Source organism: Pan troglodytes, chromosome 1 (assembly GCF_028858775.2).
Source record: "Pan troglodytes isolate AG18354 chromosome 1, NHGRI_mPanTro3-v2.0_pri, whole genome shotgun sequence".
NCBI classification, from domain to species: Eukaryota; Metazoa; Chordata; class Mammalia; order Primates; family Hominidae; genus Pan; species Pan troglodytes.
This window is the reverse complement of record NC_072398.2, coordinates 224,605,711-224,621,531: the sequence shown is the minus strand read 5'-3', so window position 1 is coordinate 224,621,531 and position 15,821 is coordinate 224,605,711. Positions and strand designations below refer to the sequence as shown.

At 50.8% G+C, this 15,821-nt stretch overlaps 1 protein-coding gene and 1 long non-coding RNA gene across 20 annotated transcripts in view; one reads left to right on the top strand and one right to left on the bottom strand.

Annotated features, from left to right (window-relative positions):
- CAMTA1 (calmodulin binding transcription activator 1) overlaps window positions 1-15,821 on the top strand; it is a 981,226-nt gene that overhangs the window by 588,130 nt on the left and 377,275 nt on the right. The window lies entirely within an intron of this gene.
- LOC107974748 (uncharacterized) lies at window positions 7,667-15,093 on the bottom strand. 2 transcript variants are annotated; one of them, XR_010155068.1, is made up of 3 exons: window positions 14,801-15,093; window positions 14,482-14,581; window positions 7,667-13,634 (listed from the first exon to the last, which is right to left on the bottom strand). It is a non-coding gene; the product is annotated as an uncharacterized LOC107974748 (long non-coding RNA). The 2 variants fall into 2 exon arrangements; XR_008538072.2 differs by having other exon boundaries at window positions 7,667-13,578.

Here is a 15,821-nt window from a genome sequence, read left to right as displayed (position 1 = left end):
GTCGCAGAGCTAGTCGGCAGCGGGACCAGGATCTGAAGCCAAAACAACCATCTAGAGCTGCCCATATAGCCTTCACCCTACAATGCTTCTCGCTTTCAATGGCTGCACCCTGGTAGAGCAGTGGGGCTGGGTCCCGTTAAAGTAGCCCTGGGCTAACCTGGTGGATGCGATAACCAGCAGATAGCCACCAGCCCAGCCAGGTCAGACCCAGAGATGAAACACTGTTTCGTTTCTTCCCTGCATCCCCTGGGGTTGTCTGCAGGGTGCTTGCAGGGCTCCTTGGTAGAGCTACTTTTTCCTAGAAGGTTCTAGAAGCAGAGGATGAATGAATCTGTGGCTGGGTCCTTTGTGTTGGGGCATTAGGAGTTGAGATGAGCTTCTGGGAGATAGGGCACCGTGGGGCACATTTTAGAGAGGATGCCAGTGCATGCAGGGCCATTGTCCTCAGCTTCCAACCAACTAACAAGGATTACCCAACCCAGCCCCTGACCCGAAACCACCATTGGCCACACCCTAGAGACTCCAGTGGGGCCCTTGAATCACCTCACCAGGCAGGAGCAAAATCCTGTTTCAAAGAGTAATTGTTGCTATGGCAACTGGCCTTATGCACTCACCTGGTTGCCACTGGGGGACTGAGGCGGACGCACATGGTGTGTTGGCAGAGAAAGGAAAAAATGCCAGCCCTGGGACCAACACCCGTGGGGACACGCAAGGGAGTTGAGGTGTTCAGCCATCAAAACCCATCTTCCCGTCTGGAGCAGCAACAGGCCGGGCCTTCCCCTGTGCAGGCTGGCACCACTGATTAGGGGACCTGTGTCCCCATGGTTACCCAGGCTGGAGGATGGCAGTAAATACTGGGGCCTCGATTCCAGGCAAGAGATGTTAGACTCAGGTTTGTTTGTGAATGTGAGAATTGGATATTTCCTACCATAAAGGCCTTTCCATTAATTAATGCAAACATTAAAGCTTTATAGAGCTGGCTTCCTCTAAGTCACCCTTTGTCAACAGAGACAGGGTGGACAGAAAGGGGCAGGGAGAGGTACCCTGTAGGACAGGAAGCAGTGGACTGGGGCAAGGGCCACTCTGCTCTTCCCAGGTGGGGCCCTTCCTATCAGGGGGCAGGCCTACCAAGGGGTCTCCCAGCTGCCTCACCAGCTCGCTTCCCTCAGACTAAGAGCCCCTGAGTCCTCAGTTTTTAAAACACTAATAGGAAGGCCAAATAAATATTTCAAGGTCACCTAAGGGCTCCCTTGGGTCTTGTTTATTTATAGCATCCTGGCCACCTCCATCTAGAAATGTTTCAAAGTGCAGAAGTATGAATAGTAAGAAAGCAGCTCTTCATTTATTTATTTGGTTATGAATGTATTTATTTTCGCTGTCTCTGCCAACTCGAAGGGCCTGGGCATAACTGGCCAGCACATGGCCCTGCTCTGGCCCTTGGCATCTGCCTGCTTGCTCAGGGAGCATCTAAGTGGAACTCTGCATTGCATTTAGTCCTCAGCTGCAAAAAGGAAGCTAGTTAGCTCCAGGGGGCTCGCGAGGAGAGTGTACCTGCCACCACACATACACGTGAGCCAAGGTGTGCTGTCATCCTGGAGACCCTGGCCCAATTCCCTGGAGCATCTATGGAGACAGGGTATAAGCGGTGCCTAATTTAGTGAGTCCAGCAGTGTGGACGTTCCATACCAGTGAACTCATGCAGCAGAAGGGGTCAGTATTAGCTGGGCTTCATTGTCCTCCCTCTATTCCTGGATGATACCGCCCTCCTAAGAGGTAAGTGTCATCACACCCATTTCATACTAGAGACTGGAAGAGATCAAAATTGTAGCCCCAGGTTGTGAACGTGGAGGATGGTGGAGCTAGGACTTGAACCTGGCTCTGTCCGACATCTTCCCCTGTCTCAACACTGGTGTCTCTTTTGCCCTGGAGATGGAAGCCAATGGTACTGTCTGCCCAGGATTGGTTAACATTTGTCCCCAGCCCTTGCCTATGTGAGCAAAATGACCTCTCAGATAGGCTGCTCCCTGGGAGCTAGTCTGTCCTCAGCCTGTGTCCAAAGGCTCTAATGGATGAGATCACAGACCGGATCACAGATTCGGATCTGTCTGGAAGTGCTGGACCCCTGCTGCATGTCCATTCTGAAAAGTGCTCTGCCCAAGCAAGATGGCACTCAAGCTCCACTCTACATTAATTTAATTAATGCAATTAATTTAGACCAAATCTAGTCTGTCCAACCCAGTCCCAACACATAGGGAGCACTCGCCTGACCGAGGGCTGAGGGGCCCCCTTCACCTCTCTACCCCAGGAGAGACCTGACCACCTCCCAGAGTTCATTCATTCAAGCATTTACTAGGGACTTAAAAAGCGCAAGGCACTGGGAATACAGCAGCAATTAACACCGTCCTCGCTATGGGGAGACAGACAAGTAATAAATGTGTAAGAGCAGCAGTGAAAAGGCCAGGTGTAGAGGGGACCTCTGGCATGGCTCAACCAAGAGTCCGGCCCTGTCCTGCGATTCTTTCAATGCCTCCCTCCTCCTTACTGTTCTCTATTCTCAGGCCGACTTCCCTGTGTTAGTAAAATGACTGTAGTCATCTCAGGCCCCAGATATTCTCCACTGTCCTAAAGAAGAGAGAACCTCTCTTTTCCCAACCATTGGGTAAAAAGTCCGAGGTTTCGCTCTGGATCTGTTTAGGTCCTCTGACCTCCTGAACCAATCACTGCAGCTAGTGGATACAATTCATTTAGACTAAGGATTGACAAACTATGGCCCATGGACCAAATCCAGTCCACCATCTGCTTTTAAAAATAAAGGTTTTTGAGGAGGCCGAGGCAGGTGATCATTTGAGGTCAGGAGTTCGAGACCAGCCTGGCCAACATGGTGAAACCCTGTCTCTACTAAAAATGCAAAAATAAGCCGAGTGATAGTGGTGTGCACCTGTAATCCCAGCTACAGGGGAGGCTGAGGCAAGGGAATCGCTTGAACCCGGGAGGCAGAGGTTGCAATGAGCTGAGACTGTACCACTGCACTCCAGTCTGGGTGACAGAGTGAGAGCCTGTCTCAAAAAAATAATAATTAAAAAAATAAAGTTTTATTGGAACCCCTCCATGCACATTTGTTTACATATTGTGTGGCTTTTCCAAGACTATGGCGGAATCAAGAAGGCGCCATAGAGACAGTATTGCCTAGAAAGCCAAAAAGATGTACAGAAAAGGCCTTTTACAGAACAAGTTCCCAAACCCCTCACTCAGACACATCTGAGTCTGTCCTGGGAGATGGTGTTAGAGGAAATTCTCCCAATTGTAGTGAGCTTTACATAAGTGCTGGAGGGCAGTTGATCTATGCACTGTAGCACCTGCTATTCCTGTAGCCATTCAGCCAAAGAAGCCTGACGGCCTTGTATGTAACTAACTGTGTGCTCTGCCAGAGAGATCCTAGCTTCAGAGAGAGAGAGGAAGCCGTGTTACATAATCAGAGTAGCCAAAAGCAAGAAGCAACCCAAAAGTCCCTCCACAGAGGAATAAACAAAATGTGCTCTATCCATACGATGGAATAATATTCACCCATAAACAGGAATGAAGTATGAACCCGCGCTACCACCAGGATGAACCTGAGGACGTATTGCTGAGTGAAAGAAGTCAGTCGCAGCAGGCCGCACATGGTGTGTTTCATTTATGTGAACGTCCAGGCAAATCCACAGACACAGAAAGCGGGTGGGTGGTTGCCTGGAGCCGGGGGCAGGGAGGAGTGGGGAGGGGCTGCTTCAGGAGAATGGGGTTTCCTTTCAGGGTGATGAAATGTTTTAGAACTAGACAGTGGTGATGGTTACACAGCTGAGAACATCCTAACATCCACTGACCTGTACACTTTAAAATGGTGAATTTTATGCTATGTGAATTTTACTTCAATTAGAAAAAAATCGGAGACCGAGTCAGAGGCCGCACTAAACTATGGGGCTGGTGGGGGATGAGGCCTGTGGACCCAGCAGGTGCATTTAAAGTGGGGACCCAGGGGCCAGGGCTTCCTGGGAGGGACTTTATTCCAGCTTTTCGTTAGCTCATATCTTGCACCGGCTCCTCGAGGCACCCCATCCCCATCCCCACTCTGTCTCTGACTTGCCTGGGTGGCCTGACAGTGGCCTGTGCGCCTCAGGGTGGCACCTGCAGGCACCGTCCTCCCTGGCTTTCTTGAGCACCTGATGGTGAAATGCCACCATGCATGACAGAGTCTATAAATTTGCCTGCAGGTCTGGCATTTATGTTTGGCACCTTTGTAAAAATATTATTTCCCATTGCTACCCAGTTTTTATAATGTCAATATACTAAGATCTACCTCTCAGTATTACATTTTATACACAATGCTGCTTTCTTTATACCCTAGAGCACATGTGTTTTTCTAACTTAGCTTTCAAAAATAGTTGGTTTTCAAAGAGATGTCGCAGGAGACTTGCTGTTGGCAGTGAAATAAGTTTTTTTATTGTGGTCTGGAGCAAAATATGTGATGGAATCCTTAATTGAAATTCACCTTTAACATTCAAGTTATATTTTTATTACAATTTGAATCCATTGTGAGGGATCGTTATCTGCAGAGATTCATTTCCTTCGGGAAGTTTCTTCTTTGGTGATGTAATTTAAATTCAGGGAGCCAGGAAAAAACACCAGCGTCTCGTATTTCAAACCGCTGGCAGAAAAGGCTGCTGGTGTCAGTGCCCAGGAAACCGTAAAACAAAGCACTTTCTCTGTCTATGGATTGTCTTCCTGTTGCGTCCTCATCGGGGCATTCTGGGACTTGTCTGAGCTTCTTAACCAGCAGAATTCCCTAGAAGGCAAGGGCAGTGGCCGTCTGAACTGGCAGGCGGCATTAAAAGGGGACTGAACTCCTTCACTGTCTTTGTTTCTGACACCTCGCTTTGATCTCTTGGCCTCCCGATGCCTCTCCTTGCCTCTTCCTCCTAAGGACAGCTTTCCTTGTGTTCTCATTTTCCAAACAACACACATCAGCGAACCGACAAAGCCTGTCTGCGTGCGTCTGCCTTGCGCCATGGAGCAGAGACTTGAGGCTGCGGCCAGGCAGAAACAGGACTGCCGAGTGAGCGGTGGAGAAAAAGGGCTGTTCTTAATCAGTAGTCATCACTTTGTGGAGGATAATGGCAATTTAATTAATTGCCCAATGCCAGTGCTGAAGACAGGGTCTGCAGGAACATTGCTAGAATTTGAGGAAATTATTACAAATTGTGCATTCAACTCTTAGGATGAATGCCAAATCCAGACATCATATGTTTTAACATATCTATTATTTATATGCAAATCTGGCTCTTCAAAGAGGATTTCCCAGGAGCCCATGGGGTTAGTTTTCCTGTAGGCTCAGAAAGTGACTGTCCATTTGCCCGGCAGGTCCCTCTCCTCTGGTATCCCAAGGAAGGTTGCCCAGTTAAGTCCGGGTCTGGTGGCTCACGCCTCTAATCCCAGCACTTTGGGAGGCTGAGGCAGGTGAATCACCTGTGGTCGGGAGTTTGAGACCAGCCTGACCAACATGGAGAAACCCCGTCTCTACTAAAAATACAAAATTAGCCAGGCGTGGTAGCGCATGCCTGTAATCCCAGCTACTCTGGAGGCTGAGGCAGGAGAATTGCTTGAACCCAGGACATGGCGGTTGCAGTGAGCCGAGATCATGCCGTTGCACTCCAGCCTGGGCAACAAGAGCGAAACTCTGTCTCAAAAAAAAGAAAAGAAAAGAAGGTTGCCCAGTTGGATCAGATTTCACCACTTCTGGCCACTCTTCCTCTTTAGGGCCTAGTTCCATCAGGTCTTAGTAAGAATGTGGCATAAATACAGTATTGGTAGAAATAGTTTGAAGAGTCTTTCTGGAGCCAAGATAACAAACAGTCCTCCCTTCTGATGCCAGGCAGGGTTAGGCACTTTGGGCTCTATGAAAACTACCTGGCCTGGTCCACCCAGCTGATCTGATCATTCTGGATTGCTAAGCAAAGCTGTCAGGGTGGCACATGCTTGTGAACAGCAGCAGCAGTAGCCACGGGACAATGAGAGCAGTGGCTAGTTGGAATTTATTGAGCACTCACTCTGAGCCAGACTCTGTGCCAAGGGTTTTATCATAATGCCCTAAGGTCATGCAAGGATGGCAAAGATAAGCTGCTTTCTAAAGAAAGTGGTTAGGAAAATGTGCTCTGGAGTCAGACAGGCTGTATTAAGATAGGTTCAGCTGCAAGTGACCGAAAACATCATAATAGCGGTGACTTAAATAAGACAGTTTGATTTTTCTTTTTTTTTCTTTTTTATTTATTTATTTATTATTGTACTTTAAGTTTTAGGGTACATGTGCACATTGTGCAGGTTAGTTACATACATATACATGTGCCATGCTGGTGTGCTGCACCCACTAACTCGTCATCTAGCATTAGGTATATCTCCCAATGCTATCCCTCCCCCCACCCCACAACAGTCCCCAGAGTGTGATGTTCCCCTTCCTGTGTCCATGTGTTCTCATTGTTCAGTTCCCACCTATGAGTGAGAATATACGGTGTTCGGTTTTTTGTTCTTGCAATAGTTTACTGAGAATGATGATTTCCAATTTCATCCATGTCCCTACAAAGGACATGAACTCATCATTTTTTATGGCTGCATAGTATTCCATGGTGTATATGTGCCACATTTTCTTAATCCAGTCTATCATTGTTGGACATTTGGGTTGGTTCCAAGTCTTTGCTATTGTGAATAGTGCCGCAATAAATATACGTGTGCATGTGTCTTTATAGCAGCATGATTTATAGTTCTTTGGGTATATACCCAGTAATGGGATGGCTGGGTCAAATGGTATTTCTAGTTCTAGATCCCTGAGGAATCGCCACACTGACTTCCACAATGGTTGAACTAGTTTACAGTCCCACCAACAGTGTAAAAGTGTTCCTATTTCTCCACATCCTCTCCAGCACCTGTTGTTTCCTGACTTTTTAATGATCGCCATTCTAACTGGTGTGAGATGGTATCTCATTGTGGTTTTGATTTGCATTTCTCTGATGGCCAGTGATGGTGATTTTTCTACCTGGGAAACGATTGGTTAGAGGGTTGAGAACTGGCTGGGCAACTGGTTGCTCATTAGAGTCCCAGCCTCCAATAATGCAGTACCACTGTCCTCAATATATAGCCTTCACCTCATGGCACAAAATAGCTGCTTGAGTTCAAGCCATAGTGCCTGCATTCCAGCCAGCAGGAAAGGAGAGAACAACGCTTTTGCCTGTATCCTACTGGCCAGAATGCAATTGCAGTCACATCTAACTACAGAGGAGGGTAGGAAATGTAGGCTTCACTCTGAGTGTCCACATGCCCAGCTAAATTTGGGGATTCTAATACTTAAGGAAGAGAAAGCTGGGCAAAGGGAAACAGATAGCTATCTCTGCCATAGAGTTAGATGCAAAGTTAGTTGTTTTCCTTGGGTGAACTGGGATATGTCTTCTGGATATCATTTCCTTATCTATGAAATCAGGTAAATCTGGTACTTGGAGAGGATGTGTGCTAATTGCTCTGTGATGCTTAGCGTAGTACCAGATGTAAACATGGGCCAGAAGGATGGAAGGCATTGCCATCATTCCCCAGGACAGGCACAGCCCCTGGTTCTTCCATCTGAGGCCAGTCTCTAGTACTAGCTATGGGGAATTGGCAAGCCAATTAATTTATTCTACACTTCATAGTTTACATACTCTGCCACATTTGAATTCCATGATAAGCCAGTGTGATTGGTGTTCTTGCCCCCACTGTAGCAAGGCTGGCCCAAGGACTCAAACCCAGATCCCTCCAATGTGAAATGCGGCGCTCTTTCATTTCTCCATACATTGATGAGCCCTCCTGCAGGCAAAAGAATAAAAGGACAACAATATTTGACATAAAACATTAAGCACATGCCTCTTTGTTGCAGTGATTTCTTAGCCTAGATAGATACTTGCTTCCTAGATGATAGATAGATAGATAGATAGATAGATAGATAGATAGATAGATAGATATTCCTATAGCTTCAAAGGTTGAGTCTAGGAAATTTTGAGAAAATGCTTTCCTTTTGCCAATGAGTTCATTTATTTATACAACCAGTATCTATTTACTGAGCAACTAGTATGTGCCAGGCACTGTGCTAAACACTGGGAATATAATGATGAACAAAACCAGACCATCTCCATGCTTGTGTGGAGCTTAGCGTTCTATGTGGGAAGAAGTAAGATAATCACATGATCATAAAAATCAAGGGCATGCTTGCCTGGAAATTGTACACTGACACAACATGGAGAGTGTGGGTCCTAACCCTGCAGGGCTTCCTACGCCATCAACACACTAAGATCTTTGCCACAGAAAAGGAAGAAGGAGGGCCAGGACGGACATTGTTGCCAAATATAAATAGTGAGAAAAGCATTTTATATTCCCTAAGGCTCCTTGACACCCACTGAACATTTCTCCGTGCACTTACTCAGACGCCTAATTATTCATTTACTCCTTCTCACTCATCTAACATGTGTAGTATAGCAATCTGGAATACAGACTCTGGTGCCAGTTAGATTCAAACCAGTTAAAACCCTGGTGCTGTCTGCCCAGTAACTAACCTTGGACAAGTTAGGTTAACTTCTGTGTGCCTCAGTCTTCTGATCTGTAAAAATGGGCGTAGGATATCTACTTCATAGGGTTGTTGAGAGCATTAAAATGCGTTACGACATATAAGGCACTTAGAACAACATATGGCACAGAGTGAGCTCCATGTAAGTGCTAGCTCAGGATGATGGGGGTGAGGTGATGGTGGTGATCATGGTCACGGTAGTGGTGCTGCTGCTACTGTCGATGCTGTCGAACAAGATGATGGTGATGGTGATGGTGGTGCTGGTGCTGCTGATGTTGTTGAAGATGATAATGATGATGAGGAGGAGGATGAGGATGATGGAGATGATGATAATTTTGATAAGGAGGATGAGGGTGATGAGGATGATGATCGTGGAGGATTCTTGAGTCCCCACCATGTGCCAATGACACCCTCGGTGCGTGTGTGCAGAGAAGAACAGAGAATCTGCCCCCATTTTTCCGGTATAGTGGGAGCAGAGTCCAAAGGTGACCACAGAGCCCCATACATGTAATGGAGCAAAGAAGGGCATGGAACTCCCTTCCCACTGAAACACAGGACGGGACTGGGCTGCCACGCCCTGCTCCAACTCCCAGTGCTAGATCCACCCTGGGAAAGAAAAGGTGGCAGGGGAAAGCTGTGGCTTCTCTTGCAGGAAATACCACGGGAAGGCTTCTGTGCCAGGGATGTGGGAAAAGGGGGAATGGAGCGAAAGATGGCTGTTGGCTCCATTCTGAAAGCACCACCTGCAGCACAATTTGTACTTACTGCTTCTGCCAGAGGTTTGAAAGTGGCCGCAGCTTCACGGTGGCTCAGTGGCTTGGTTCCAGTCCAACTTTCCGGGGCAGCTGGCCTGGTGCAGGAAAGGGGAGCAAGCTGGCCAGGGCCCCCTAAGGCTGCAGACCTCACCTGGACGCTAATCCTGAGTGCCTGGGTAGCTTCTTCATGTCCACTGCCCTGTGGGCCCTATACTGTGTGTGATGATCGATATGAGTCGATGTGTGGGCCGTGGAGGGCCTTTTGTGAATCCGTGGCTAATTTTTTGGCGAACAAGTAGATCAAGTGCTTGATATTTCCCTTTTTGTTATTCAAAATTAAAAGAAATTTGTACCTATCAAAGCAGCAAGGACACACGTTAGATAAATCAATCTTTGCCATTTTGTCACTCTTAATTTTTTGTTAATTTAATTAGAATAGAGATAGTCAAGTCTAGGTGTGCTAAATCACAGACCATAAAATGCTGTAAATCACTTCAGCATGTAACTGGGTGTGCGTGTGGTTGCTAATTAGGAGGGGCAGAGCTGCGGCTTTGGAGATGAGTTCCTGGCAAGGACCCTGGGTTGGCAAGGAGTGGAAAGACTCCGGGGACATGTCCAACTACCTCTTGGGCCACTGAAGCCTCTGCCTCCCTGTACCCGTCAGCGCCGCTGCCCAGGGATGGTTCAGCCAGGCGAGGGTGGGGATGGGCCCAGGACTCACAGCCTCTCCTTTCCTGTGTGAGCTCCCAGGATAGGACATCTCTGCAGGAGGCAGTACTGCACCAGCTGGAAGTTGGACCACCCAGCTTCAGCAGAACAGCCCTCCTATGCCCCCTGCCCATCCTGCTTGCCTGTTCACTATTTTTTTTTTTTTTTTGAGACGGAGTCTCGCTCTGTCACCCAGGCTACAGTTCAGTGGCGTGATCTCGGCTCACTGCAACCTCCGCCTCCCAGGTTCAAACTATTCTCCTGCCTCAGCCTCCTGAGTAGCAGGGACTACAGGCACATGCCACCACTCCCGGCTAAGTTTTTGTATTTTTAGTAGAGACGAGGTTTCACCGTGTTAGCCAGGAGCCTGTTCACTATTAACAGGACACTTGATTTTGCCGGTCAAACCACTGCAGCAATATTTCCAGAACAAATAAAGCTGCTTAGACATTTGCTTTTGGCGTTTTACATTTCAAGTTGAATCTGTTGATTTCGGCCTTGCTGTTTGAATAGCGTCTCTGCAGGTTTATTCTGGGCACTTACATTTCCAAATGTGCAAGTACTGGGCTCGCGGGCCAGTGTTTGAAGTGATGGGAGCCAGACAGGCCAGGGAAGGGCCCTTAGAGGCCACTCCTCACTCACAGGGAGAGCGCGGGGGGGGAAGAGTACTGCCTGGAGAGCAGCAAACACCAGGAAAAAATGAGGCTGCAGGGGCCAGGCCAGCCTCGAGGCCTGTTGGAGACATCTCTACAGCGTGTTCCACCCAGCACGATGCTCCCTGCTTTCCAAAGTGATTCTGGGGTGCCCTCTCCCCAGCACTTTCTCCCAAAGCTCAGCTGTCACCACCCACTGCTAGCCACTCTCTTCCACACTTGGCCTTCCAGCACTGGGTGCCTCTGACGGTCTGATTGAAATCCGAGGCCCTCACTGGCCATTTGGTTGTGTCCAGTGCGGTGCTGAGCTTCGTTCCACATGCAGGAGCCTCACTCACTCGCTCCTTCTGGGCTGTGAGGGCCTCTGGGCACCTGGGTGTTGCATGTGCCTCCCTCATGCTAAGGGTGCTGCAGAAGCCCACCCTGGCTCCTCCAGGCTCCTCCGCTCCCCCTGAGAATGAAAGGCATTGGCCCCCCCCAAGGAAGTCTGGCTTCACAGGGACCATTGTCAGGCAGAGACACATGCGCACAGCCCCAGCCCGCTGGAAGGCCATCTGTTGTCAGAAAGGTTGCGTTTTGAGCCCATCTTTCCATCTGGGACAAGTTTGTACTGAACTGGCCACATTTGTGCTAAAGACGTGGTTCGTAGTCAGCTTCGCAGGCCCAAGAGGCAGAGCTCGGTTAGCATCTTGTGCAGAGTCCCCGTGATGCCCTGACTCATCATGAGCAGCCGCCATCACCCAGCTGAGCTGTACAGCGAGAGAGAGATGCAGCGTCCGGAAGACTTGGGCCCTCTGGGAGGCTGTAGCCACTCAGTCATCCCTGCCAAGGATGGTGGGACAATGGCAGTGTCAACCTTGCCAAGGGGCTGGGTTTCCAGCCATGGCTGGGCCCTCAGCCTGCTCGGTGGAGCATCTCATCTCCCACCCCACGGTGGATGTTCTTGGCCTTCTCTCTCCAACTAACATCTGCAAAGGCCTCCTCCTACGCAGCGATGCCTCCCTTCCTCCTAAGAAGGCCGTGCACCTTGACGATGGGCAGATGGGGTTGGAGGCCCAGCCCTCCCTTCCCAGCATGTGACCTGCTGCAAGTTACTTGATCCCCACCAGCCTCCACCTCCTCCTTGGTAAAACACAAGTGGCAACAGCTCCTGTTTCCCAAGGCTAAGAAGTCAGTAGGAAAATGCACAAAAAATACTTTCCCGGGTCACTTGGCTCCTTCCTCCCCTCCTAACACCCATACAGGCCACTGAAACTGTTCTGAGAAGTCCCTGTTGCCAAGTCAAGGACTTTGGTTCCATCTCACGGCAGTCTCCGCTGGTGACGTTCAGTGCTGCTGCCTGCTCTTGTTGCCATGGTTTCCATGATGCTACATCTCCGGTCCCTCTTATGTTCCTAACTGTTTGGTTCCCAATCTTCTTTGCTGGCTTGCCCTGAAAGTCAGCAGCCCCTGGAACCCTGCCCTTGGCTTCCTTCTCTTCCTGGGCTCTCTTCCTGGGTCTGTCTCTGGGTGGAACTCACCCATTCCCATGGCTTCAGTCTCCCCCCTCCAACGGGAGACTTCTCTCCCACAAATCCGTTACTCCAGACTGGGCTCCTTCCCTTGTGTGTGCTGTTGACCCCTCTCATTGAACAGGCTTGGACCCTACCCTGCTTCCTCCCATCCACCAAACACCTCTTCACCACCATTTCCACCACCCAGTGACTGGCTTCTCTCTCCCACCGACATGGCACCACCACACAGCCACCCCAACCAGGAGACCTCACAATCCTAGTTTCTGCTCGCCCTTCACTTCCCAAATCCAATCCCTTATTAAGAAATTCCCATTCTCTTCTCCCATCTATTTTCCATTTCTGTCCAGGCCAGGCCGTGGGGTCTCTGAGCTTCACGGCTGCAGCTGCCCCTGCCAGCAAGCAGGGTCCCAGCTGCCCTAGACCCCAGCCACTGTCCTGCCAGGGTCCCAGCCTGAGGCTCACCCAGCCCAGGTGCCTCCTGGGGCCTCTCGTGCTTCTCTGTTCTTCTTAAAGCTGGAGGCAGGTTAGCGTCAACTAACACGCACAGAGAAAAAGCTGCAAAACAGGTTTTAAAATGTGCACGGTATAAAAATGATAGTGGGAGTTTGGACATAGATGGGTAGGAGGTTATGACAGGGAAAGAATTTTGCTTAATCTTGGAATGAAAAATACTCTGATCCTGGCAGAGTCCAGTCAGAAGGAATTTCCAGCAAGATCTGTCTTCTTGCCACATTGTCTGCAACACAATTGATCTTTGCTTTGATTGCTTTCCCCTCCCTCCCCCTCACTTGGCTTTTCACAGATAATGTACAGAAAGCCCCTTTTTGTTGTTGGAGCGGTTTACTGGGGGAGGCCTTCAGAATCAACATCCAGCTCTCCCAGTGTGACCTCCCCCTTCCCCTGCCAAGTCAGAGATGGGCTTTCTTTGTCTGTGACTTGAGATCTTGGAGGGCCTTGGGTTCTCATCTGAGCCCTGTCACTAGCCTTGGGCGGATGATCACTCTAAGGACCAATTTCCTTTTTCATCTGGAAAATGGGGATAGTAGTCCCTTTCTCCGGGGGTCGTTGTGAGAATTAAGTGAAATGACACAGAGCTTTAATGGATGGTGCTGCACCTGTTGTCATGGCCACTGTGGATGTGAGCGGCAGAGCTGCAAACACGCCTTGCTCCTCTGAGGTCAGCCCATGCCGGCTGCCCTTTGGGTGCCAGCCAGGCCGTTGTGCTGCAGGGAAGGGAGGAGAGGAGCCTCTCTTCTGGGTGAGCCAGACAAAAAGGAACCTCTCGTGGCGTTTGTCCCAGCATCCTCTGACCGTGAGCCTTCCGATGTGCCTGCCTGGTATGAACAGAAACGTGGATCCAACCCACACTCCTTGCTGATTTCAAACGTCCCTGTGAATCGGATGGGACGTAGTTAACAGCCCCTGTCTTCCTGGAAGGAAATGTTCAGGGAGGACTGGTGTTGGGAAGCTAGAGGGGAGGCGGCCCGGCCTTGGAGCCCAGCCCTGTTGGTGTTGCTCTCTTTGGCCCTGGTGAACGTCCTGGCCTTGGGCTCCTGAGTCCAGGGGGCCTGGCCAGCAGCCTGCCTTCCTGAGGCCCCAGCCCCTGGTTCTGACTGCTGATGCGCCTCCTGGGAGCGTTCCTGCCCATCTCCACTTGGAGTTACCAGGAACTGAGTTGTTGGTTCTGCTGGCAGCTCCCATCCTGTCCCATGGGGGGTTCAGACACGGAGACCAGTGCTGGAAGGCCCTGAGGCCTCTGAGCCCTCCAGCCAGAGCCAGGGTGTGCCCAGTGCATGCACTGCTGTGTCTGCCTGGGCTGGTCTCCCCACCAGACCGAGCTTCCTGCCGGACTGGGGCAGGGCCCTAATGCTCTGTTGTTACACTCTCCATCCCCGTGCCATTCAGAGCCTCCCGGCACTGAGTAGGCACTGCACGGCGAGAGGGAGGGGGAGGAGGAAGGGAGTCTGGCTCTGTGCCTGTCCCCGGCTGCCTGGCTCTGACTGTCAGAGTCACTCTGCAGCAGCACAGAGCGAGTCCGCTGGGTGCTGTGAGACGACCCTGGAGAGATCCTCCCACCCCCAGCTGTCTCTTCTCTAGCCTGTTGCCCCCAGCTCCATCCCTCCTAACCCTACCCCTTGGCCAGCTCTCTGGGCTCTGGGCTCAGCAGGAGCCTCTTTCCCACCATGGGCTCAGTCAGTGCTCCCCCTGCAGCCCTGCTGGGTCTCCCTGGAGCTCACCATCCGGACTCGGGCTGTGTGGGCACTGGAGTTCTTGATGTCACACACGTCAGCGTGTTCCCTTAGCACTGTGTGAACACAACCCTGTCCCCTGGCCGGCCTGGGAGATGGCAAAAAAGAATGGAGTGGCTCCCTGGCAGGAAGTGCAGGAAGGCAGGGGCACAGCCCCACTGCAGCACCCCTGCCAGCACAGGCCAGCTTCTCCACTGATTTGCCCTTGACTGTTCCCTTAGAAACAGACATGAGTGGCCACAGGCCGAACGAGGCTCCATGGAGAGAAGTGGGGGCAGGTGGTGGGTGGGTAATTTATCTTACTTACTGTAGGGTGTGGGGGTAGAAAGCCAGGGCTGAAAATCTTGCTTCTCTAGGAGGTGACTAAAGGCCAGTGGTCTGGACAGGAAAGGGTGGAGTCCAAGCACAGGGTCCCCAGAGGAGTGCGGTGAGGCTGAGGGAGGAGGGACCCAGGCAAGGGAATCTTGGAGGAGAAGGCAGGACAGTTAGCCCAGACTAGGGTGGCCGGGGCAGGCTCTGTGAGGCTGCTGTTGGGGGTCCCGTGGCTGCAGAGAGGTTTGCTTTCCAAGTCAGGGCCACTGGTTTCCCTGGGATGCTATTTGTGTCCCCCGCCTTCAACTGTGATGCTGCACAATAACTTTTACAGCCTGGCCTGGTGCCTGGCCTGCAGCCCTGAATCACTGATTCATCTTTACCTGCCACTTCCCTGCTGGATGGCTCTGGGTGCAGGAGCCAAGAGCCCGGGCGACGGCGCAGGGCTGGTTCCTTCCCACTTCTGCCCAGTCACTTCCCCACCCTCTGAGGACCCTGGAGAAATTCAGCCAGGGCCTGGGCCTCTAGGAGCTGCCAAGCCTCCCTCTCTTAAGCAAAGCGAGCTCAGGGTTCACAGGGCCAGTGCAAGAGGGTGACACAACCCGCCCAGGGTGCCTGCCTCCTCTAAGTATCTGACACAGCTCAGGGACCTGCTGTCCTCAGGCTCATTCTAGGTGGGTGCCTTGGCTCTGGGCCTCAGACCAGCCTCCCCTCAGAGCTCTATCTGGACCCTTGTGATGGATGCCATTACTTGTCTGACATGTCCCCAAAGGAGCCCGCAGATCCCACTGCCAATGCCAGTAGCAGTGCACGGCCCAGGATTGGCCCCGCTGCTTACTACTCCTGAGCCCCTGCAAGTGAGTTCTGCTCTCTGGGCCTCAGTTTCCTCCTGTCTACAACAGGGTCACTAGTAGTGCCTGTGGCAGTAGGGTTGCTGTTCAGACACCCAGGCTGTGAAAAGTTCCTGGAAGGGGCCCCACCCTACAGAAAGCACTCAGTACCAAAGAAAGCCTCAT